At 38.1% G+C, this 24,659-nt stretch overlaps 1 protein-coding gene across 4 annotated transcripts in view; it reads right to left on the bottom strand.

The window, feature by feature from the left end:
* The window catches only part of ctnna2 (catenin alpha 2), a 1,024,232-nt gene that overhangs the window by 59,455 nt on the left and 940,118 nt on the right, over positions 1-24,659 (bottom strand).

Here is a 24,659-nt window from a genome sequence, read left to right on the forward strand (position 1 = left end):
TAGGATATGGGGAAATAAAAAATAAATAAAATGCTTGTGGGCAGCCAATCAGACACAATAGCTGTTTAGGCAATACTTTAATAATCATTACCTATTTGAAAATGGCGGGGCCGTGACATTGTTGGGTGGGGAGAAGGCGGAGCCGTGACATAATAGGGCGGGGCTATGACCTGGTGATTGGCAGATTGCCGCGTCAATGTTACTGAGTCATGCAGGAGGTTTTGACCCGGGCAGCCCTTTTAAAAACCGTGCTGTCCGGGTTAAAACTGAACAGGGGGCAACTCTAGGTATATCCCCCCTTTTGATGGAAAGATTTAATCTACTCTGTCCCGAATGTCTGCACGCATCACTTCCTCTAATACACGTCTCATTAAAAATAAAAGTTTGTTGCTTAGAATAATAAGATCGTTTTCATACCCTAATGATAATGTATTAAATCAATTCAATAAGATTTCCAAAACTAGAAAACTTTTAAAATGCAGAGGCTGCAGGTCTTTGATTAAAATACATATAGGGGCACATTTACTAAGCAATTTTGAGAAAAAGGCGATTTTATAGATATTTTTGAGATACACAAATATGTTTTTGCCAGTACTCAAATTTTCTCGAAAAATTTGAGTTTTATGGGAACTTTCCCAGAAAATTTGTGATTTATTTGTGATTTATTGATGTTCAGTTAACTTTTTTTTGTAAAAAAAAAAATAAAAAATTGGCAGATTTGATCTGTCGAGTACCATTTAGTCCCATGGAGGCTTAGAATAGTAGAGGAATCAAATAGTGGAGAATAGGGTGGGAAGTTAACCCCATCATTGTTTCCTATTTCACACATTTTCAAAGGGAAATGAATCCACTCATTGTTTTCTGTTTCACTCAGTTTCAAGGGGAAGTGAATCCCATCATTGTTTTCTATTTCACCCAGTTTCAAGGGGAAGTTAATCCCATCATTGTTTTCTATTTCACCCAGTTTCAAGGGGAAGTTAATCCCATCATTGTTTTCTATTTCACCCAGTTTCAAGGGGAAGTAAATCCCATCATTGTTTTCTATTTCACCCAGTTTCAAGGGGAAATTAATCCCATCATTGTTTTCTATTTCACCCAGTTTCAAGGGGAAGTTAATCCCATCATTGTTTTCTATTTCACCCAGTTTCAAGGGGAAGTTAATCCCATCATTGTTTTCTATTTCACCCAGTTTCAAGGGGAAGTTAATCCCATCATTGTTTTCTATTTCACCCAGTTTCAAGGGGAAGTTAATCCCATCATTGTTTTCTATTTCACCCAGTTTCAAGGGGAAGTAAATCCCATCATTGTTTTCTATTTCACCCAGTTTCAAGGGGAAGTTAATCTAATCATTGTTTTCTATTTCACCCAGTTTCAAGTGAAACTTAAACACATTATTGTTGTTTTCCATGAATGAGCGCCAATTTTCCTAAAATGGCTGCCGGAGCAATTCCTGTTTTGGAAAAACAAAGAGGAGCCATGGAGATTAATGTCCATTTAAACGCAATTTTTTTTAAGTTTTAACAATACTTTCAGCTTGAAAATTTAGGAAATCATTGCACAAATGATTCCAGCATTATTGTGACATTTTATAAATACAACAATGATTGAGTTTAATACAAATTTATCCAACCTCGAGTTTATGTGACTTTCAAGTCCAGAAAACCCAAGTAAATGTGCCCCATAGTATTAAAGTGATCCAATATAAGAAAACTACAGTAGTCAAAAATTTCCTTGGTTAATAAAAAAAAAAAAAACTGAGCTCCAGGAAACCAAAAACTGTTGATCATCAAAAAAAATATATCACGGATATAAATGTTAGCGGATGAACAGTATCTTTCATGAATCCAATGAATTTTCCAGGAAATGTATCGTCAATTTGCTAATGCTTAAACAACGCAAGGAATGTTTTAGCTGAGTAAAATGAATAAATTCAGCTCAAAGAATGGACGTAATGAAAAATGAAAGACAGTTGCTTTGGAAGACTCAAAAACTTGGAAGAAAATAATATTAAAATGTACGGAATCGGCACAAAAAAAAAAATTAGGAAATCCACAATACTTCACAAAGTGATCGTTGATCGTTTGATTTTTCTAATTCATTTCATATGTACATATGTACGTATATATTCTGTAAAGATGATGGCTGCTGCTTTAAGTTTCCTTGTGAATATTTTTGTAGAATTCTATTTTTGGAACCAAAACGATGTTGAATATAAAGGAGACGTCATTTATCATGAGCATTTTTCTTTCGTTAGACAAGAATCCATTCACAGATGAGAGGGTTTTGAATAAAGCATAATGTAATGGATATAAGAAAACCATTAAAATTCCGAATCGGTATTCTAACCCAGAGAAATATTTTCCACGCACAGCCCATTTCCTCAGCTATTCAGAAGTGACAATATTACACTATACCAAGTGAATACATTCAAGAAAAGATAACGGCAGAATTAGAACTAAAAGCTTCTATAGAAGTGAATGATACATATAGTATACAAATCACATCCCCTTTAATCTGCAATTTCAGATTTCTACTGTAGATTTTTTTTTTTGCTTTGGGTCACCAAGTCACTGGAGAACCGATGAATGCATAGGGCAATTAGCAGAAATGTGACTTTGTGTTTCTGCCTCTAGTGATGAGCGAATCTGTTCCGTTTCGCTTCACCGAAAAATTTGCGAATCTTTCAAAAGATCCACGAAACGGCGAAAAATTTGCGAAATGGCGAAAATGTTGTGCGACAAAAAAAATTGTCGCCCGCGGCTATTATATTGTCGCGCGGCTATTGTTTCGTCGCCCGCTGCTATTATTTTGTCGCGCGGCTATTGTTTCGTCAACCGCGGGTATTATTTTGTCGCGCAGCTATTGTTTCGTCGCCTGCGGCTGTTATTCTGTAGCGCGACTATTGTTTCATCGCCCGCGGCTATTATTTTGTCGCGTGACTATTGTTTTGACGCCCGCGGCTATTATTTTGTTGCGTGGCTATTGTTTCGTCGCCAGCGGCTATTATTTAGTCGCACAGCTATTATTTTATTGCACGGCTATTTTTTTGTCGCCCGCGGCTATTCTTTTGTCGCCCGCGGCTATTATTTTGACACCCGCGACTATTCTTTTTTGACGCCGGCAACAATTTTTGGACGTGCGGTGAATTTTTCCGCGGCAAATTTCTTCATCCGTTTCGCGAAACAATCCGCCAATGGCGAAACGCGTAAATCCATGCCTGCCGAAACATTTTGCCCATCACTATCTGCCTCTAGTAGACTGATCAAAGCTTATTGCTGATTGGTAGCTATGATTACTGCACTTTGGAAAATGTGTTGTGTGGTTTTATATTAGTTCCATTATCAGACATAAATATATCGGCTCATGAACACATCAAGCTACAGCATTTATTAAAAACATAAGCGTGCTGCCAAAAAGAGGCTTGTGCATATACGTGTGTAGATATTGACTAGCGATGAGTGAATCTGTCCCGTTTCGCATTGCCGAAAAATTCGTGAAACGTCAGGAAAATTTTTGAAATGCATTTGTTGCCTGCATCTTTTTTTGCTGCAACCGCACCAATTTTGCCACTACCATTTTGCCGCAACTACACCTATTTTGACAAAACTGCTCACAATTTGACACGGCCGAAACCTTTTTGTCGACATGCAACAAATTTTTCTGTAGTGAATTTTTGCGAAACAAAACAATGGCAAAATTTGGAAATTCATTGTGAATCCATGCCCGGCGAAAAAAATTTGCTCAGCACTAATATTGACATATAAATATGATGAAACAGTTATTATATTATAGAACTGAGAATGAAATAATACATTTATACGAGGTTAAAAATAGTGATGAGAAAATCTGTCCCGTTTCGCCATAAAATGCACAAAAGGGCAAGAAAATTTGCTGAATGGGGAAAAGTCGCAAAATGCATTTGTTGCGCGAATTTTTTTTGTCGTCCGTGTCTATTTTCTGTAGCCCACATAGATTTTTTCTTTGTCGCCCGCACTTTTTTGACTCAACCGCGCCCAATTAGACTCACGACAAACAAAATTTTTTCACTTAACAAATTTAACGCTGCACATTTTTACTGAAGTTTCGCGAAACAATTTGCCAATGGTTGAAATGTGGAAATTCGCTGCGAATCCATGCCGGGCGAAAAAATTCGCTCATCACTAGTTAAAACCTTGTTTTTATTCTTCATTCCCTTTTAGAAGCAAATCAAAAACATCCTAACTAGTGATGAGTAGTGATGGGCGAAATGTTTCGCCAGGCATGGATTCGCGGCGAATTTCCGCATTTCACCATTGGCAAATTGGAAAAATTCGGCATGCGTCCAAAAATTGTCGCGGGCGACGAAATAATAGCCGTGCGACGAAACAATAGCCACGGGCGACAAAATAATAGCCGCGCAACGAAATAATAGCCGCGGGCTACGAAATAATAGCCCCACAACAAAACAATAGCCGTGGGCGACAAAATAATAGCCGTGCAACAAAATAATAGCCGCGCGATGAAATAATAGCCGCGGGCGAAATTTTTTTTGACGTGCGACATTTCTGCCGTTTCGCAAATTTTTCGCTGTTTCGCTAATCTTTTGAAAGATTCGCGAATTTTTCGGCGAAGCGAAACGGGACAGATTCGCTCATCACTAGTGATGAGTGAAATTTTTCACCAGGTTTCGTCGAAAAAAGATGCCCCTTAGACTCCAATGGGCAGTTGTGCGGTTGCCGTGAAAAAACACCCGATGACTTCAATGCATTTTGTAAACTTTTGCAGTTTCGTGAATTTTTCAGGCAAATGGGACAGATTCACTCATCACTAACCCTAACCTAAAGAGTTCTTGATTTTGCAGCAAAACCCATAAATGTATTCATGCTAAAATAAGGTGTGAATCAATTATTGAATACGGATACATCTGTTTGTACAAAGTCTTTCACAAATTCCATTTTTTACTCACAAAAAAAACTTTTCCACACTTCAAGACAAAATCACCTATTTACCAGTGGAAAGACACCACTAAGTTTAACAGCCCCCCCTATTTTTTTTAGGTGACACAATTCCAAACTGCCTAGACCTTAATAAACAGGTAATTTCGCCTTTTGTACAAAGTTGACATCTGAATATTGCACTATGTCTTCATTATTAGCGATGAGCAAATCTGTTGCGTTTCACTTCGCCAAAAGATTTGCGAAACGGCAAAAATTTGCGAAACAGGGAAAATGGTGAGTCAAAAAATTGTCGATCGTGACAATACGTTTGGTGCGCAACAATTCTTTTTATTAGAGACAATTCTTTTTGGCTCCAGACAATTCTTTTGATCAGAGACACAATTCTTTTTGACGCAATTCAATACGTTTTGCACGAGACAATTCTTTTGACAATTTTTGGATGAAAGACAAATTTTTCCATGGCGAAATGTGGAAATTAGCCGCAAATCCATGCCTGACTAATTTTTTGACCCATCACTATTCATTATTTCATTGTGTTTTTTAAAAAAGAAAATGTTCGGTAACTCTCAGGCTGTGAGTTTCAATAGCTCAGGGTTGGACTGAGCACTGGGAAAAAACCTGGTGGGCCCTGGCGGCCCAAACCCAATCCCTGCGCCACTCCCCTGGCCACCAGTGTCTCTCCCCTTACGTGTTAAAAGTAAGTTTCACTTACATGTACTCAGGTGAGGACATCAGGCCGGTGATGGAGGTCCTTTCGGGGGTGGAACGACCCTTTCATAGGGGTCACCTAAGACCATTGGAAAACACATATTTCTGATGGTCTTAGGAATAATTTTATGGTTGGGGGTCACCACAACATGAGGAACTGTATTAAAGGGTCACGGCATTAGGAAGGTTAAGAACCCCTGCTCCAGTCCAACCCTACAACAACTACTGTATCTTGTTGCTGGATAACCTTAGTAAGCAGGCAACAGTTGGGAAGTCAAAATGGGTGGAGCCGCACGTTTGGTGGAAGAATAGAAATAGATAGTATAGGAATTCTAATAATCACACAATCGTGCAAAATAAATGCAAAATACTAGTTATAAGTTTACCTACAATATACTAAAAGCTAGGGAACATTTCCTGAATGGCTTTAGTTCTTGCCATGACTTCACTTCAGACGTGCTAAACCATTGGCTGGATCCATACGGGGACGTTTTCATATATTCATAAAGGTAAAATATGTTTAAACCATACATCAAATTCATGTTTAAGTAGATTGGAGTCTGATAAATATTATTATTATTATTATAGTCATAAATACACCATATTCAGTCTGTTCCGGAGACGGCTCAAATGTTTCAAGACGATAAAGTTTTTAAAAAGACGTCTTATCTTTTTCCCACCGATTCAAGACGGCACAAGTGCATCATGGAACAGCGTATGATTAGCATCCGAAGGTAAACATTTCTGTCATAAACTGTAATGTCTGGGAAAAATATGTTCATTTTATGATTCATTCTATGCTATCTGCAGTGTCATTGGTTATTGCAATGTATTTATGCCGCTTGCTAGGAATGGTGTAAACGTGTTAAAAAAACTGACTGTAACGCTGAGCTGAAATGACTAATTTGAGGAAAAATAACTTTGTTTTGAATCCTATTAAATCCAATCACAACATTTTTCTAATTTAAAATTACGTTAAGGAGCAAATTCCTTCAGTCTGAGCAAACACTAAACAGCAGGGTAAATACTATTTGTCTAAATAAACCCAATAGGGCTGTTCTGCCCCAATAAGGGGTAATTATATCTTAGTTGGGATCAAGTACAGGTACTGTTTTATTATTACAGAGAAAAGGGAATCATTTAACCATTAAATAAACCCAATAGGGCTGTTCTGCCCCCAATAAGGGGTAATTATATCTTAGTTGGGATCAAGTACAGGTACTGTTTTATTATTACAGAGAAAAGGGAATCATTTAACCATTAAATAAACCCAATAGGGCTGTTCTGCCCCAATAAGGGGTAATTATATCTTAGTTGGGATCAAGTACAGGTACTGTTTTATTATTACAGGGAAAAGGGAATCATTTAACCATGAAATAAACCCAATAGGGCTGTTCTGCCCCCAATAAGGGGTAATTATATCTTAGTTGGGATCAAGTACAGGTACTGTTTTATTATTACAGAGAAAAGGGAATCATTTAACCATTAAATAAACCCAATAGGGCTGTTCTGCCCCAATAAGGGGTAATTATATCTTAGTTGGGATCAAGTACAGGTACTGTTTTATTATTACAGAGAAAAGGGAATCATTTAACCATGAAATAAACCCAATAGGGCTGTTCTGCCCCAATAAGGGGTAATTATATCTTAGTTGGGATCAAGTACAGGTACTGTTTTATTATTACAGAGAAAAGGGAATCATTTAACCATGAAATAAACCCAATAGGGCTGTTCTGCCCCAATAAGGGGTAATTATATCTTAGTTGGGATCATGTACAGGTACTGTTTTATTATTACAGAGAAAAGGGAATCGTTTAACCATTAAATAAACCCAATAGGGCTGTTCTGTCCCCAATAAGGGGTAATTATATCTTAGTTGGGATCAAGTACAGGTACTGTTTTATTATTACAGAGAAAAGGGAATCATTTAACCATTAAATAAACCCAATAGGGCTGTTCTGCCCCAATAAGGGGTAATTATATCTTAGTTGGGATCAAGTACAGGCTGCATTTTAGCCTCATACAGACAATTGAGGACATACACCAACACTGCACAACAAAAAATAATTTGAGTGAGATAAAGTTCTCATTTTATCTATAGCTACATAAAAAGTCAATATTATTGAATTCATATATTATTCAACACAACATATATTGTTTTCAAGCACAGGAAAAACATTTTGACTTGACGCCAGTCTCTTTTTCATTTAAAACAAATTCTTAAAAACACTTAATAGATCATATTGGAAGTGGTGATTGTAGATAGAGAGAAACTTTCTAGATCTCTACTTTTTTTTTATCAAATGAAATATACTTTTATTAAAAATATTCTTTTAAAAGATTTTTGATTTTCTGAATATAGTGTATAAATGTGATAAAGAATTTCAGCAATATGTGCTTTAGATTATTTACTGTACCCAAGATACACCTTTACTTGAATTATACAGTCTGTACAAATGATTAGTGATGAGCGAATCTGTTTCGTTTCACTTCTCTGAAAAAATTTATATTTTTTTTTGTTTTTATGCGGGCAACAATTTTTGGTTCCGCCCATTTCATGAAAAAATTCACCAATGGAGTAATCTGGAAATTCACAGCGAAACCATGCCTGCCGGAAAATTTTGCCCATTACTTCACATTATGTTCACTCTAAGGGGCAGATACATCAAAGTACGAGTTTGAATCCCGAAATGGGTAAAATTCGGATTAGATACGATAATTTCTGATGATCGGAAATGTCAAGAAAATGCTTACGAAAAAATCGGAATAGTCACGATAATATCGTATTGGCAATCCAAAAGTCACAAAATTTTCGTATCCGAACGATCATAAATAGCGGGAAAACCTTTCTGACTTTGAACCTACAGTGCATGTTTTTGGAAGCCTCCCATAGGGCTCAATGGCACTCTGCAGCTCCAACCTGGCCCAAGGAAAGTCTCCCATAGGGCTCAATGGCACTCTGCAGCTCCAACCCGGCCCAAGGAAAGTCTCCCATAGGGCTCAATGGCACTCTGCAGCTCCAACCCGGCCCAAGGAAAGTCTCCCATAGGGCTCAATGGCACTCTGCAGCTCCAACCCAGCCCAAGGAAAGCCTCCCATAGGGCTCAATGGCACCCTGCAGCTCCAACCTGGGCCCAAGGAAAGTCTCCCATAGGGCTCAATGGCACTCTGCAGCTCCAACCCGGCCCAAGGAAAGTCTCCCATAGGGCTCAATGGCACTCTGCAGCTCCAACCCGGCCCAAGGAAAGTCTCCCATAGGGCTCAATGGCACTCTGCAGCTCCAACCCGGCCCAAGGAAAGTCTCCCATAGGGCTCAATGGCACTCTGCAGCTCCAACCCGGCCCAAGGAAAGTCTCCCATAGGGCTCAATGGCACTCTGCAGCTCCAACCCGGCCCAAGGAAAGTCTCCCCTAGGGCTCAATGGCACTCTGCAGCTCCAACCCGGCCCGAGGAAAGTCTCCCATAGGGCTCAATGGCACTCTGCAGCTCCAACCCGGCCCAAGGAAAGCCTCCCATAGGGCTCAATGGCACTCTGCAGCTCCAACCCGGCCCAAGGAAAGCCTCCCATAGGGCTCAATGGCACTCTGCAGCTCCAACCCGGCCCAAGGAAAGTCTCTCATAGGGCTCAATGGCACTCTGCAGCTCCAACCCGGCCCAAGGAAAGCCTCCCATAGGGCTCAATGGCACTCTGCAGCTCCAACCCGGCCCAAGGAAAGTCTCCCATAGGGCTCATTGGCACTCTGCAGCTCCAACCCGGCCCAAGGAAAGTCTCCCATAGGGCTCAATGGCACTCTGCAGCTCCAACCCGGCCCAAGGAAAGTCTCCCATAGGGCTCATTGGCACTCTGCAGCTCCAACCCGGCCCAAGGAAAGTCTCCCATAGGGCTCAATGGCACTCTGCAGCTCCAACCCGGCCCAAGGAAAGCCTCCCATAGGGCTCAATGGCACTCTGCAGCTCCAACCCGGCCCAAGGAAAGCCTCCCATAGGGCTCAATGGCACTCTGCAGCTCCAACCCGGCCCAAGGAAAGTCTCCCATAGGGCTCAATGGCACTCTGCAGCTCCAACCCGGCCCAAGGAAAGCCTCCCATAGGGCTCAATGGCACTCTGCAGCTCCAACCTGGCCCAAGGAAAGTCTCCCATAGGGCTCAATGGCACTCTGCAGCTCCAACCCGGCCCAAGGAAAGTCTCCCATAGGGCTCAATGGCACTCTGCAGCTCCAACCCGGCCCAAGGAAAGTCTCCCCTAGGGCTCAATGGCACTCTGCAGCTCCAACCCGGCCCGAGGAAAGTCTCCCATAGGGCTCAATGGCACTCTGCAGCTCCAACCCGGCCCAAGGAAAGCCTCCCATAGGGCTCAATGGCACTCTGCAGCTCCAACCCGGCCCAAGGAAAGTCTCCCATAGGGCTCAATGGCACTCTGCAGCTCCAACCCGGCCCAAGGAAAGTCTCTCATAGGGCTCAATGGCACTCTGCAGCTCCAACCCGGCCCAAGGAAAGCCTCCCATAGGGCTCAATGGCACTCTGCAGCTCCAACCCGGCCCAAGGAAAGTCTCCCATAGGGCTCATTGGCACTCTGCAGCTCCAACCCGGCCCAAGGAAAGTCTCCCATAGGGCTCAATGGCACTCTGCAGCTCCAACCCGGCCCAAGGAAAGTCTCCCATAGGGCTCAATGGCACTCTGCAGCTCCAACCCGGCCCAAGGAAAGCCTCCCATAGGGCTCAATGGCACTCTGCAACTCCAACCCGGCCCAAGGAAAGCCTCCCATAGGGCTCAATGGCACTCTGCAGCTCCAACCCGGCCCAAGGAAAGTCTCCCATAGGGCTCAATGGCACTCTGCAGCTCCAACCCGGCCCAAGGAAAGCCTCCCATAGGGCTCAATGGCACTCTGCAGCTCCAACCTGGCCCAAGGAAAGTCTCCCATAGGGCTCAATGGCACTCTGCAGCTCCAACCTGGCCCAAGGAAAGTCTCCCATAGGGCTCAATGGCACTCTGCAGCTCCAACCCGGCCCAAGGAAAGTCTCCCATAGGGCTCAAAGGCACTCTGCAGCTCCAACCTGGCCCAAGGAAAGTCTCCCATAGGGCTCAATGGCACTTTAGAGATCCATGGATTCGTTAGGCATGGATTCGCAGCGGAATTCCACATGTCGCCATTGGCGAATTGTTTTGCGGCACTTCATCGCAAAATAATTTGTTACACGTCAAAAAAAGTTGCGGTCGCATCAAAATGGGCACGATCGTGTCAAAAAAAGACCAGGGCAACCAAAAAAGATGAGGGCGACCAAAAAAAAGACGCACAACAAACTCTTTTTCTGGATATTTTGCCATTTTGCTAACTTTACGGAGAAGCGAAACGGGATAGATTTGCTCACATCACTAATGTTCTCCTAAAATGGATGATTTCCCCAAAAATACTTTGTGTACAGTATATATATTAATAAGTAATGAGTAATGGTATGACACTAGAGGTACAGTGTGCAAAACCACATCAGAGACTCCAGCTGATTTCCTTGCATTCAGCCCCTTGTAATTTTGATCATTTTCCTTGAAATTTAATTTATGGGAATTTGCTTCAACTTTAAAAATTTTTATAAATGCACCTGTTTTAATAAAGTAATATATTTTTTTAAACAAAAACCATGTGTATTTGCCATCATTTATAAGGCTTAACTATATATTTCTATGTAACTTAAATTTTATATTAAGTGAATAGTGATGAACACATTTTTTCGGCAGGCATGGATTTCCGTCAAATTTCTGAATTTCACCATTGGCGAATTGTTTCACAAAACATCCATGAAAATTCTTTGTGTGGCAAAAAAATGTCTCGGGTGTGGTCACATCAAATCAGGTACAGTCGCGTCAAAATGGGCTCAGTCGCATAAAACAAACAAACAAACAAAATGCGTTTAGCTAATTTGTTACAATTTTTTTGTCATTTTGTGAATTTTCTGGCGAAGCAAAATGGGACAGATTCACTCATCGCTATAATATACTGTAACTGTTCTAGGGTTTTATATTTATCGTATATGCATATTTATGTACAGCTTCTTTCACCCATAATTACTTACAACCTTTCACTAAAAATAATTTAAAAAAAATAACTAACGAGTTATTAAAAAAAAAAACATCTGAAATGAAACAATAAATTAGCTCAAGCCAAATATTCCTACACTGTCAGTACCTTATGGACAAGATAGGCCAACCAATAGTAATAAATCAGTCATCTATTCATTAGTTAATTCTTATCTTGGGGGACGGAACAAATAAACAATTTACTAACAATTCATCTGCCACTTCATAGGGATTTGGACAGCCTGTTGATGGGCTGAATATCATGAATATAATGACATGGTATAATAAAAAAAATTGATACATGTGGAGCTTATCTCCCATGAAACTCAAATGACTTCAAAGCAATCAACACATCTATCTCATCCGTGTACTAAGTACTGTATGATGGGACAACAAAAGACAAGTAACGTATCCCTGCTGACAAAGATAATTCATTCAGAACGACTTTTTTTTCAGTTATCTGTCAAACCAATTAATCACAGAGCTACACCAGCCTTTAATGTCTCCATTGTAAAACACAATACTAAGGGGCACATTTACTTACCCACGAACGGGCTGAATGCGTCCGATTGCGTTTTTTTTGTAATGATCGGTATTTTGCGTTTTTTTTCGGAAATTATCGCGACTTTTTTGTTACCAATACGATTTGCGCGAAAAAACTTGAGTTTTTCGTAGCCATTCAGAAAGTTGCGCAAAATCTGGTGATTTTTTTCGTAGCGTTAAAACTTGCGCGAAAAGTCGCAATTTTTTCGTAGAGTTAAAACTTGCGTGAAACGTCGCGCCTTTTAAGTTTTAACGCTACGAAAAAGGCGCGACTTTTCGCGCAAGTTTTAAGGCTACGAAAGAATCGCCAGATTTTGCGCAACTTTCGGAATGGCTACGAAAAACTCAAGTTTTTTAGCGCAAATCGTATTGGTAATGAAAAACTCGCGATAATTTCCAAAAAGTCGTAAAGGCGCCGAAAAAAATCGCAAAAAATACGAAAAAGTCGCAAAATGTTCGTTTTCCAATCGGAATTTTTCAAATTCTGATTCGAATTCGTGTCTTAGTAAATCAGCCCCTTGGACATATATATGTACAGGTATATACACTTACTATATTTTTTATAATTTTGTAAGGTTTAAGCTAAACAATTAGATCGACATTATGGGGCAGATTTATCAAAATGTGAGTTTAGAGCTTAATACATAAAAACTCACCCACGTTCTATTCATTCCTATGGGGTTTTTAGACGTGTATTTATCAATGGGCAAGTTAGAATTCACCAATTCATAAATAGAACGTGGGTAGGTTTTCGGGGCTGATTCATCAAAGGTCCAAATACAAAAAATTTGTATCTTTTTCAAACATTTACAAATTTTGCACATTTTCTGCGATTTTTTCGTACTTTGCAACGAAACACTGGACAATTTTGTGCGACAAAATCGTATTTGTCGCAAGGAGTAGGAAAGTTTGGGGAGGCTTCCAAAATCATGCACAGAAGGATCAAAGTCAGAAAGGTTTTCCCGCCATTTACGATCATCAGATATAAAAAAAATTGTAGCTTTCGGACATTACCACGATATTTGCGTACTTCCATATATGAATTTTTCGTACTTTAAAAAGCATGATACAAAAAATCATATTTAATATGATTTTTTTGTATCGTGCTTTTTAAAGGTATGAAAATCGTACTTTGATAAATGTGCCCCTTCATGTATTAAGCTCTAAACTCACATTTTGATAAATCTGCCCCTTAAATTCTTCAGTAGAAACCTGATTTAAATCTTAACTGTTGTTGAACTGAAAATTAGTTGAAACAAATGGTTCTTAGACAGTATTATTACAACAAAGCAAAGTGACTGTGCTTATAAATAGAGAGGAGCTCATGTTAAATAAATGAACTGCATCCCTAGTGCAATGGGAAACCTGCCTATTCATTATCTCTTTAATTAGTAAGGATTTTCCAAGGATAGTTCCATTACAAAATGAGCAGAACTTTATTTAATCAAGTTACGATATAATAAAACATAAACTTTAGCTGTAAGTTTGACAGTCATGGTTATCACCTAAGAAATTGGTAGGTACAATATCAAGGGAGAGTATCATGTATTAGTAGTGATGGGCGAAAAAAAATGGCAGGCATGGATTCGTGGAGAATTTCCGTGTTTTGCCATTAGCAGATTTTTTCGCGAAACGGGCGACAAAATTTGCAGTGGAAAAATTCACTACACATCCAAAAATTGTTGCCCGCGTCAAAAGAATTGTCGTCCATGTCAAAAGAATTGTTGCACGTCAAAAAGAATTGTCTCTCTCATCAAAAAATTGTCTCTCATCAAAAGAATTGTCTCTCTCGTCAAAAAAAAAAAAAGAATTTTCTCTCTCGTCAAAAGAATTGTTGCACATCAAAAAGAATTGTCTCTCTCGTCAAAAAATTCTCTCTTGTCAAAAGAATTGTCTCTCTCGTAAAAAAAAAAAAGAATTTTCTCTCTCGTCAAAAGAATTGTTGCGCATCAAAAAGAATTGTCTCTCTCGTCAAAATAAAAAGAATTTTCTCTCTCGTCAAAAGAATTGTTGCGCATCAAAAAGAATTGTCCCTCTCGTCAAAAGAATTGTTGCGCATCAATAGAACTGACGCGCGTGACAATTTTTTTTGATACTCAGCATTTCAGCATACTGTGAGTTTTTCGCTGTTTTGGGTTCACTGAAAAATTCGCAAATCTTTCAAAAGTATCACAAAATGGCAAAAAATTCACAACATGGCGAAAACGTCACATGTAAAAAAAAATTGGTTTCACAAATCTTTTAAAAAGATTTGCAAATTTTTCAGCAAATCGAAACGGGACAGATTCGCTCATCACTATCTGTTAGTAAATCGATGGGCAATTCCTAGGTATTACTAAAAAAGAATGATGTATGGTAGTGATAGGAGAAATAATTTGCCAGGCATAGATTTGAGGCGAATTTCAGTGTTTCGCCATTGGCAGATTATTTTGCTAAACTGGCGACAAAATCAGCCATGAAAAAACATGACATACGTCAAAAAAAGTTGTTTTACGCATCAAAAATATGATGCGCGCAACACATTTTTTAAGCTTATTTTTGTTCCTAGTTTCAGCATTTTGTAGAATTTTCACTGTTTTTGCGGTGAAGCAAAATGGGACAGATTCACTCATCACTAATCTACAGTTTGCATTGCCCTGAATTACAATTTAAAAATAACCAAGAGACCCCTTCATTAAAGCACGATTAATTTTTTTGAGAAAAATTTGTATTTTTTCTAACTTATAGAACTTTTTGTAATGTCCACGATTATTTCATTGAAACTCCACAACTTTTTCATGGGTTTTATTAACTTCCAAGAAAAAGTCATATTTTTCACAAAGACTAGGGGGGAGATTTACTAATCCACGAATCAGAAAGGGAAAAAAGCGGATTGGAAACGAAAATTTTGCGACTTTTTTGTCGCCGTCGCAACTTTTTCGTATTTTGCATGGCTATTTTGTCGCCATCGCAACCTTTTCGTATTGAACAATCGTGAATGACGGAAAAACTTTTCTGACTTTGCATGATTTTGGAAGCCTTCCATAGGAATAAATGGCACTGTGCAGCTCCAACCTGGCCCAAGGAAAGTCACGATACCGAAGCTTGAATCTGAAACTTTCGTACTCGGCGCAACAATATGATTTTTTTTCGCGTCGGCGATGAAAAAGTTGTGGAAAATATACGACAAATTAAGACTATTTCGGAATTCATTCAAGCTTTAATATTGTGACTATCTATTGGCCATGTTGGATCTGTAGAGTGTCACAGAGTCCTATGGAAGGCTTTCGATAAAATCAAACATCAGAAATTATCGTGGTTACTCAGAATTTTTTAACCACAAAAAAAAATGTGGTTTAATGATTTGGCCCCCCAGTGTTTGAATAAAATAATAAATGGTGTGATTTATCAAACAGATGTAAAGGGGAGCATTTACTAATTGGACAAATTTGTTCCAGTGCAGTAACCCATAGCAACCAGATCAATCACTTCCTTTTGTAACTTGCAGTAGATATTTTAAATCTTCTGGCTAGTCGGTTGTTATGGGTTACTAAAATGGCCTCAATAATTATTGCTACCAACTCTGGTTTATGAAGGATGCTTCTAGTAGAAATTCAAAATATATCGAGAATTACGAGTAGTTCTTCTCTGAAAATGAACTGTGTTACTGTCAAAATCTAGTTAATAAAGAATAAATGTCTATAATTTTTACATTTACTTTTATTCCCAAAATATGAAAACAAACTATATCATTTTTGTTTAGGATTGACTTGTTTTATTCAATATACTATTTAAGTTTAACTAGATTTTCAAATTTCCTGTTGTGATATTGCAATTTGCGATAAGCAAATCTGTCCCATTTCGTGAATTTTTAGTCATCTAAGATTAGTGAAATGACAAAAAATTCACGGAATGACGAAAATGTCACGCGTTATAAAAAATGTCTTTTTTTTTTTACTCTCGTGGCAATTTTTTAATGCATTTCAGCAAAGAATTTTGTTGCATAGATTCGCAGCAAATTTCCGCATTTCACTATTGCCGAATTGTTTAGCAAAACTTCTGTGAAAATTAATTAAAAAAAAGTTATGGTTGTGTGAAAATAGACAAAAAAAGATGCGGCCGACAAAAGTGTTTTGTGGACTTTTCGCTGTTTCACAAATTTTCCTGTTGTTTTGCAAATTTTTTCGCAAAACAGGGCAGATTGGCTCGTCCCTAAAAAAACACCACAACGTGAAAGGACCACAAAAAATACCTAGGACAGCTCCCACTGACTATGGGATTATATTATAATTTATTTTACTGAATAAATCATAGCGAGTCCATCAAGTTCAACCCTTCCAAGTAAACCCAGCAAACCCTGTTTCATTTACAGATTATTGGCCATTGGTTGCAAAATTTAACTTGCACATTAACAGAATATCTAGACAAAAAGGCTACAGATATAACAACCCTGATGCTACAATTTCAGTTTTTTTCTGCATTCCCAAATGAATTTATTATTCTTTAATTGCTTCAAATTCCGAGAAAGAAAATGCCTTGATAACCTATAAACCTATAGCCAAAGCTATATTTATTGTGAAACATTTGACTCGTCTGTAAATTAATGGACCAGTACCATAAAAAAATAAAAATATTTGTAAATTTAAAGTACAAATATGGTAATCAAGAACCTACACAAGAATTTACTGTTGTGATATTGCAATTTGCGATGAGCGAATCTGTCCCGTTTCGTGAATTTTTAGTCATTTAAGATTAGTGAAAAAATGAACAATTCACGGAATGACGAAAAGGTCACACGTTAAAAAACAAATTGTTTTTTTTTTTTTGACTCGCGTGACAATTTTTTTTATGCATTTCAGCAGAGAATTTTGTTGCATAGATTCGCAACAAATTTACACGTTTCGCCATTAATGAATTGTTTAGCAAAACTTCTGTGAAAATTTGCGGCTGAAAAATTTGTAAAAAAAAAGTTACAGTCGTGTCAAAATTGACAAAAAAAGATGCGGGCGACAAAAACCGGTTTGTGGATTTTTCGCTGTTTCACAAATTTTCCTGTTTTTTTCCAAATTTTTCCGCGAAACAGGACAGATTGGTTCATCACTGTTTCATTTACAGATTATTTGCCATTGGTTGCAAAAATTAACTTGCACATTTAATAAAACAGAATATCTAGATAAGAAATGCTACAGATATAACAACTCTGATGCTACAATTTCAGTTTTTTTCTGCATTCCCAAATGAATTTGTGATTCTTTAATTGCTTCAAATTCCGAGAAAGAAAATGCCTTGATAACCTATAAACCTCGAGCCAAAGCTATATTTATTCTGAAACCTTCTGTATATTAATGGACCAGTAACATAAAAAAATAACACTATTTTTAAATTTGTTGATCAAGCGCCTACACATGAACTATTTCTTGACAATAAACATCTTATTTCACGAGAGGTTTTAGTCGATTTTTCAGTAGAAAGATGAATGACATCTGACTTCTATTTATCTACTATGTAATAACTAAACCCAGTGTTTTCTATACAGCTTATCTGCTACAGTGGAGGAAATAATTATTTGACCCCTCACTGATTTTGTAAGTTTGTCCAATGACAAAGAAATGAAAAGTCTCAGAACAGTATCATTTCAATGGTAGGTTTATTTTAACAGTGGCAGATAGCACATCAAAAGGAAAATCGAAAAAATAACTTTAAATAAAAGATAGCAACTGATTTGCATTTCATTGAGTGAAATAAGTTTTTGAACCCCTACCAACCATTAAGAGTTCTGGCTCCCACAGAGTGGTTAGACACTTCTACTCAATTAGTCAACCTCATTAAGGACACCTGTCTTAACTAGTCACCTGTATAAAAGACACCTGTCCACAGAATCAATCAATCAAGCAGACTCCAAACTCTCCAACATGGGAAAGACCAAAGAGCTGTCCAAGGATGTCAGAGACAAAATTGTAGACCTGCACAAGGCTGGAATGGGCTACAAAACCATTAGCAAGAAGCTGGGAGAGAAGGTGACAACTGTTGGTGCGATTGTTCGAAAATGGAAGGAGCACAAAATGACCATCAATCGACCTCGCTCTGGGGCTCCACGCAAGATCTCACCTCGTGGGGTGTCAATGATTCTGAGAAAGGTGAAAAAGCATCCTAGAACTACACGGGAGGAGTTAGTTAATGACCTCAAATTAGCAGGGACCACAGTCACCAAGAAAACCATTGGAAACACATTACACCGCAATGGATTAAAATCCTGCAGGGCTCGCAAGGTCCCCCTGCTCAAGAAGGCACATGTGCAGGCCCGTCTGAAGTTTGCCAATGAACACCTGAATGATTCTGTGAGTGACTGGGAGAAGGTGCTGTGGTCTGATGAGATCAAAATAGAGCTCTTTGGCATTAACTCAACTCGCTGTGTTTGGAGGAAGAAAAATGCTGCCTATGACCCCCAAAACACCGTCCCCACCGTCAAGCATGGGGGTGGAAACATTTTGCTTTGGGGGTGTTTTTCTGCTAAGGGCACAGGACAACTTATTCGCATTAACGGGAAAATGGACGGAGCCATGTATCGTGAAATCCTGAACGACAACCTCCTTCCCTCTGCCAGGAAACTGAAAATGGGTCGTGGATGGGTGTTCCAGCACGACAATGACCCAAAACATACAGCAAAGGCAACAAAGGAGTGGCTCAAGAAGAAGCACATTAAGGTCATGGAGTGGCCTAGTCAGTCTCCGGACCTTAATCCAATAGAAAACCTATGGAGGGAGCTCAAGCTCAGAGTTGCACAGAGACAGCCTCGAAACCTTAGGGATTTAGAGATGATCTGCAAAGAGGAGTGGACCAACATTCCTCCTAAAATGTGCGCAAACTTGGTCATCAATTACAAGAAACGTTTGACCTCTGTGCTTGCAAACAAGGGTTTTTCCACTAAGTATTAAGTCTTTTTTTGTTAGAGGGTTCAAAAACTTATTTCACTCAATGAAATGCAAATCAGTTGCTATCTTTTATTTAAAGTTATTTTTTTGATTTTCCTTTTGATGTGCTATCTGCCACTGTTAAAATAAACCTACCATTGAAATGATACTGTTCTGAGACTTTTCATTTCTTTGTCATTGGACAAACTTACAAAATCGGTGAGGGGGTCAAATAATTATTTCCTCCACTGTATGTAACCTGTGCCATTTAACCCTATTTCAACTTAAATGGCTGCCCCCGGGGCTACATAACAACTTCATTTATAGAAGCTATAGTAGGGTTTCTAAAGCAAAAACACATTTTTTTTTACCACAGCAGGGAACAGTACTTTATATTTAAACGCATATAAATCTCGTTTGATATAGTTTATCGGTTCCTTTAATTGTGTAGATTTTAGCAGATTTACTTATTTCTACTCTACTCATTTCTATGTGATTTCTAAAGACTTATTTTTAAATGGGTGAAAGTGAGTAATCTCTGAAAACACCATAGAAATGAATAGAGAATGATGGAATTTAACTCCAATTTCACTCTTTGATAAATCTGCCCCTTACATCAGCTTGAGCTTTTTTCTCAAATAATCAAGATGAAGGTGAAAAATTGTAGTTACACCAATTGTAGTTACACCAGTTTTCTCACTTGCTAAAATGTATGAAACATAAGCATATTAAGATGAACTCTTTTAAACTAAAAGAGTTGATGCCTTTGTTTCCTCTGGAAATATCTATTTGTAAATAAGGCATTAGGGACCCCCAACCTTTTTTTTTTGTGAGCCACACTCAGATGTAAAAAGTAGGGATGCACCCAGTTTTTTTAGGTTTGATCGAACCCCCGAATACATCGTAAGTAATTTGGCCGAATACAGAACCAAATTCGAATCGAATTCGAATGTACATTTAACACTTCCAAATCCTAATTAGCATTCAGTTTGGCCAGGACCATGGATTCGGCTAAATCCGAACTCTGCCAAAAAGGCAGAATCCTGGCCAAATACCGAACCGAATCCTGGATTTGGTGCATCCCTAGTAAAAAGTTTTGGGGAGCCACACAAGCATGAAAAAAGTTACCTGAGGATACAAAATAAGGGCTCGGATTTGCCCCATGTGGAGTGCTAGCTAGTGATGAGCGAATCTGTCCAATTGCACTTCGCCGGAAAATTCATGAAACTAACCAAAAATTCGTGAACCGGCGTAAAATTCGTAAAATGCGGGTGTTGTGCGATCATTTTGTAGCACACAACTTTTTTTTATGTGAACGCCCCTATTTTGATGTGACCATACCCATATCGACGCAACCGTGCCTATTTTGACGCAACTGCATCCATTTTGAAATAACCCAGCCCAATTTGCCTTGACTGCAACTATTTTGATGCAACAGAGACCATTTTTGAGACAAGTTTTGCAAAACAATTTGCCAATAGCGGAAATTCGCTCATCACTAGTGCTAGCCTATAGGAGGCTTAGATTGGAGTAAAACTGTGTCTCTGTGCTTTCAGAACTTGCCTCCAACCCAGAGATTTAAAAATGGGCACCTACTTTGAGGCCACTGGGAGCAACATCAAAGGGGTTGGTGAGCACCATGTTGCCCCCGAGCCAATGGGCATCACTGCACTAAAGGGTTTATTGTATAATTCCCTTATATATGGGATCATATTAAAGCACCTCTTCTGCATTGTAAATAATTACAACGTGACCAGCCTCACAAAACTGATATGCTAACTATCAAGTGAAATCATTATATCATTATTTGTCTTATCATTACGTCTGTTATTTGAGATGCACTTACTTTCTCAAAGTTCTAATTCCCCTACAATTTATCACATGAATAACATTTCAAAAAAAGGTTATTGTATTCAGAGATATGTATCATATTTTAATAAGAAGTAGCACTTGATAATTACCAGATGCAATTATAAATTCTAAGTACACATAACAATAAGGAGCAATGCTACGCTACATACTTGAATGTAGTCTATTTTAGGAATAGTCAAGATTAACTTCACTAATTAAATGGCAAGGGTTCCAAGGTAGAAATGCACTGCTGGTTTTGTAGAAGAGCAAGAGGATGAAGAGGTGGAGCAACGTAAAGCAGCTTAGCAAGCTCGAGCAATGAAAGCAAGGGATGTCTGGCAATAAAGATTTGTGTAAGATTTGTGTGAGCGTTACTGTACAAACCGTAACAACATACTGACAAGTGTAGGGATAATTATATGATATCCTTGGATTCGGGAATGGAGTCCTTTTGTGCAGAAGCAATGGAGATCAAAGGTGGTGAATTTCATGAATGAGAACCTGGTAACCTTCATTACTACCATTAAGGACGTTCAAAGACAAAGTCAATAGCAAGGAGACCTTCGGAAAAGAGGCAACCACATTGAAGGTTTAAAGATTGATATTGAAATATCAAGTGTTATGAGAATATCTGTAGAGGTTGAGACTAGCAAAGAATGGATCGGCTCAAATGGAATAACTGAAATGTTAAAGCAAGAAAGATAATGCTTAAAAAGACAAGATGAGTGCAAGAGTAGAACAAGTGATAAGGCGGATGTATCTTGTTGCACATATTTTAGTTTTATAGAAAATGAAGAGCAAGATTGAATGACCAAAGCAACTGAACAAGACCAATAAGGATTGGTATGAAAAATCCCAATGCAACCGTGAAGATGATTGTGCAATGCCCTGGGCTTCTGAAATGGCATCCTTTGAAATGGTATAGAAACAATGGAGGAAGATAACCATTTCATGAATGAGAACTTGGTAACTTGCATTGTCACCACTGAGCCTAAGGGCAAAAAATAAAAAAATTGTGAATAGCAAAGAATGAAGACCTTCTGAAAAAGGGAAAATGAAGTGTCCATAGTGAAGGCTAAAACTAGAGATGAAAGAGTCCAGCAACAATATGTAGTTATTAACGATGGATTGGGATGAAATCAAGTAATATTTGAGTAAGTCCAGAGAAAAATGAGAGAAAAACATTAAATAAGTCTTGAGGCCCATATAGCAACTTAGTTTTAGAGTTTTTTTGAAACTACGAAATAAAAACCTTGAATGTTTCATTTTCGTAAGAAGTTTTGAATTTGAGTTATGGTCAAAAAACTTCAATGCCTTGTTATTTATTAAGTGCAAAACCCCCCAAGAACTCGAATGGAAAAATTCAGCAGCTAAAAGCTTTGGAGTTCATGTAGACGTCAGTGGGAATTGTCCTAGGCAAAGTCAAGCTATAATTTCAATTCGAGATATTCAAGTTTTTTCTAGATTTATTCGAGTTTGGAAACTTGAAAATCTCATTTATTGGAGTTTTTTTAATTCAAACTAGTTTTTTCAAAATGCAAGTTTATTGGAATTAGAAAAAAAACTCTCAAATTCACAAACTCAAAAACTGATCAGATTGTTACAATTTCCCAACGAAAACTCGCATTGACTTCTACATGGCCTCGACAGCTTTTTGATGGCGTAGTTTTGTCTTCTCTTCTGTGTTTTTTGCTTAATAAATAACACATTTTTTGTGTTTTTGTGTAGATAGTATAAGCCCCAATTGTTAGAGCTAAAACCCACAATTTGTGAAATAAAAAAAAAACAAAACATTACTAAATGGGCCCAATGAGGTTCATATAACCTCTTGCAGATATTAATGACTTATTTGCATTCTCATATATAAATCATATCATTTAATTTATATTCTAAATCTACTTTTGTTTAAATGCATCATACCATTATTTAACCGCTATTTTTGTCATACTAGAGGAAGTGATAGGGTACAAAGTATTATTTAATATTATTGTTATCAGCTGCAGTGGTGCTAAACATACAAGAACTACCTGTCTACACCTTCACTGAACTCAAGCCTTCTACTTCCTTCAAAAGCAGCACAGGTATGGGACCTGTTATTCAGAATGCTCAGGACCTGGGGTTTTCCGGATAAGGAATCTTTCCGTAATTTGGATCTCCATAACTTAAGTCTGCTAAACATCATTTAAATATTGAATAAACCCAATAGGATTGTTTTGCCCCAAATAAGGGGTAATTATATCTTAGTTGGGATCAAGTACAGGTACTGTTTTATTATTACAGAGAAAAGGGGATCATTTAACCATGAAATAAACCCAATATGGCTGTTCTGCCCCCAATAAGGGGTAATTATATCTTAGTTGGGATCAAGTACAGGTACTGTTTTATTATTACAGAGAAAAGGGAATCATTTAACCATTAAATAAACCCAATAGGGCTGTTCTGCCCCCAATAAGGGGTAATTATATCTTAGTTGGGATCAAGTACAGGTACTGTTTTATTATTACAGAGAAAAGGGAATCATTTAACCATGAAATAAACCCAATAGGGCTGTTCTGCCCCAATAAGGGGTAATAATATCTTAGTTGGGATCAAGTACAGGTACTGTTTTATTATTACAGAGAAAAGGGAATCATTTAACCATTAAATAATCCCAATAGGGCTGTTCTGCCCCAATAAGGGGTAATTATATCTTAGTTGGGATCAAGTACAGGTACTGTTTTATTATTACAGAGAAAAGGGAATCATTTAACCATTAAATAAACCCGATAGGGCTGTTCTGCCCCAATAAGGGGTAATTATATCTTAGTTGGGATCAAGTACAGGTACTGTTTTATTATTACAGAGAAAAGGGAATCATTTAACCATGAAATAAACCCAATAGGGCTGTTCTGCCCCAATAAGGGGTAATTATATCTTAGTTGGGATCAAGTACAGGTACTGTTTTATTATTACAGAGAAAAGGGAATCATTTAACCATGAAATAAACCCAATAGGGCTGTTCTGCCCCCAATAAGGGGTAATTATATCTTAGTTGGGATCAAGTACAGGTACTGTTTTATTATTACAGAGAAAAGGGAATCATTTAACCATTAAATAAACCCAATAGGGCTGTTCTGCCCCAATAAGGGGTAATTATATCTTAGTTGGGATCAAGTACAGGTACTGTTTTATTATTACAGAGAAAAGGGAATCATTTAACCATTAAATAAACCCAACAGGGCTGTTCTGCCCCAATAAGGGGTAATTATATCTTAGTTGGGATCAAGTACAGGTACTGTTTTATTATTACAGAGAAAAGGGAATCATTTAACCATTAAATAAACCCAATAGGGCTGTTCTGCCCCAATAAGGGGTAATTATATCTTAGTTGGGATCAAGTACAGGTACTGTTTTATTATTACAGAGAAAAGGGAATCATTTAACCATTAAATAAACCCAACAGGGCTGTTCTGCCCCAATAAGGGGTAATTATATCTTAGTTGGGATCAAGTACAGGTACTGTTTTATTATTACAGAGAAAAGGGAATCATTTAACCATTAAATAAACCCAACAGGGCTGTTCTGCCCCAATAAGGGGTAATTATATCTTAGTTGGGATCAAGTACAGGTACTGTTTTATTATTACAGAGAAAAGGGAATCATTTAACCATTAAATAAAC

The sequence above is a fragment of the Xenopus tropicalis genome, chromosome 1 (assembly GCF_000004195.4).
Source record: "Xenopus tropicalis strain Nigerian chromosome 1, UCB_Xtro_10.0, whole genome shotgun sequence".
NCBI lineage: Eukaryota > Metazoa > Chordata > Amphibia > Anura > Pipidae > Xenopus > Xenopus tropicalis.